Genomic DNA, 2,743 nt, shown 5'->3' with positions numbered 1-2,743 from the left:
TGAGAGCTGGACAACAGGGTGAAAAGTAACTTGAATACTTTGAAAAAGGCATTTATCTTCTCTTTACCTTATTTTTTCCATTTTTAAAATGAAGACGACCTCCCAGGATTTGTGTTATCAATGGAGATTTAAACAAGGTGTTATTGGCCTATACTATGGAGAAATATGTAGAAGTAACAAGTGTGATGAACTTTTACAAAGAGAACCTCTCTGTGTAATGAACATGCAGGATAAGGAGCAGAACGCTACCGAACCCCAGACACCTTCCCTGTACCCCTTCAGGTCACGACTCCTGTGCCAAAAGAGTATTTCCTACTCTAATCCCTAAAACCACATAGGTGGTGCCTGTGTTTGAACTTCATCTGAACGGGCTCCACACTATGTACCCTTTTTGCCTGACTTCTTTCACTCAACATCACGTTTGTGAGATTCATCCATATTGTTGTGTGCATTTATAGATCGCTCCTTTTCCTTGCTGTATGGTTTTCAGATTTATGAAAATGCCACCACTGATTTATCAGTTTCTCTCATGATGGGCATTTGGATAGTTTTGCTTTCTGGCTTCATGAATTAGAGAATGAATATGTATATTTCTATTAGATATATACCTAGAAGTGAGAGTCTTCAGTCATAGCTTGTGTATTTATTTGGCTCTAGTAGTATTATAAAACAATTGTTCAAAATAGTTGATCCCATCAAAACTCCCACAAGGAACGAAGGAGATATCTGGTTGCTACATATTGCCAACATCTGATATTTTCTGTATTGAAATTTCATATACATAAAATAATTTCATTAACCATAAATCTTCGAATATAACATATTTCCCAATTTTATTTTACTACTTTGTCTTGTTTGGAGTAATTTAAAGTGAAAGATTGTGAATGCCACTACTTGCCACTTTAGACTACTGTTGCCCTTGGAGGTGGCTTTAATTAAACTATGCATTTGTTAGTCCAAATGAAGTAACACAGTAACCAGAATGAATTAAATTTTCCTAATTTTACTTGAATGTTTTCCAGAAATGTTAATCATGCCCTTTATTTCTATAGACAACAGAGAAAAATTCCTCTCAATTTGTAGAACCTGGAGAAGCTCATAGCACACACCAAATACGCTCACTTGCAAGGCAAATCTAATTGCCTGTGCAAAGTCAATAACCCACACATGTAGAACTGAATTCATCCTATTTGGTTTATGTCTGCTGCCTAATTGGATCTGCTTTTGTTGGTGGGCTCTTCTGAGTAGTTTCACTAGAGTTTTTTTGTTGGTTTTCTCTTTTCTTTCTTTTTTTTTTTTAAGAGAAAAGTTAGGTAGAAGAAAAGAAGGGAAAAGTCTATACTAACAATGGCTGAGGTTATTAGCAGACCAAGCAGAATTGTGAGTCTGTTCTGTGATCTGACAAAAATGATGAAGTGCTGGGAACTCTGATGAGCAGTTGTCATCTTCCTTGTCACTTTCTGCAGCTGCTGACCCTGATCTTTATGCCCTCGGTCTCTTCCTTCACTTGCTTTAAGTCCATGGTTTTGCTCAGTTACCCTCATGTGTACAACCCCACCTCCATCAGAGAATGTGACTCTGAAGTCTTGTTTTCATTAATTAACAAAATGTGCATAAAAAATACTTTCTATGTGCTTGACATTGAGAACTCAGAAGTAAAGAAGAGCCGGAGTCTGCCTTTAAATAGTTCACCATTTAGTGAAGGAGACAGAGAGGTCTGTAAGTGCTAAAACAGCAATAATAAAGCATTATGTAAACATAAAAGGACTTTACTTGGTTACATAAGCGGATGCAGCACAATGAGGAGAAAGATATTTTATTTTCCCTCCTACTGCAGCTTCATTTTATTTTGTTACTTCAGTCTTGAGTTACAATTATAGTAATTGCTTTAAGGGGAAAGAAAATTCCAGATATTTAAATATAATATCTGTGATGGAAGATGTTCATCTTTTATCTGCTTGTTTCCTTGTTTTGGGTATTTATTTTGGACGTTAGAGATTTTTTTTGGCCTGCTTTCATGGTTTTTACTGGAAGTCACTTATGATTCCTTGACTGAAAGCTCATGACTTATCTCTAGTTGTTTACCTTTGATTGACACATCAGGCTCTGCTTTTGCCTTTGTAGGGAGTCCCTTCCAGTCTTTTCCCTCCTTGTTTTAAAAATATATTTTCCCTTTTGTTTGCTTGTTTTGCTTCTGGAGAGCATCCTTCTCAAGAATTAGTTGAAGTATTTCTTGCCACTTCTTCTCTGGCTTTCGTTGAGCTAACTTCTAATACCTTGCACTTATTATCTGGCAGACTTTCATAAATATTCATTTATTTTCCAACTTAGTCAGTGTTGTCTGATCCTCTTTATTGCTTAATTCCTGTTTCAAATGAACCCAACCCTCATGTGCAGAGATGAGCAGCTCACCTCTGGTCCTCTTCTCTACCCAGGCACAGAAGTTTCTCCACCAGGATTTTCTTCAGCCTGACTTGGTGTATTCATCCCCCGCCTTTCCAACTCCAGCCCCTCTGTTCATAGGCTTCGTACATACATTTGGTAAGAGTTTAATGAACATTTTCTCTTAATTATGCCATATGTGCAAAAAAAATGAAATAGAAAAACAACAATATAGCGTATTGGTAGTGTGTATAGTAAGTAATGAGTCCCAAACTATGAAGTATATAGGAATCACAGGTGTTCTAAATGCAGATTGCCAGGCTTTACTACTACAGACTTGGGTTTCCAGACTTCACTCTAC

The sequence above is a fragment of the Otolemur garnettii genome, unplaced genomic scaffold, assembly GCF_000181295.1.
Source record: "Otolemur garnettii isolate 467f Iridium unplaced genomic scaffold, OtoGar3 scaffold00009, whole genome shotgun sequence".
Taxonomy (NCBI): domain Eukaryota; kingdom Metazoa; phylum Chordata; class Mammalia; order Primates; family Galagidae; genus Otolemur; species Otolemur garnettii.
Note: the sequence above shows the minus strand (reverse complement) of the source record.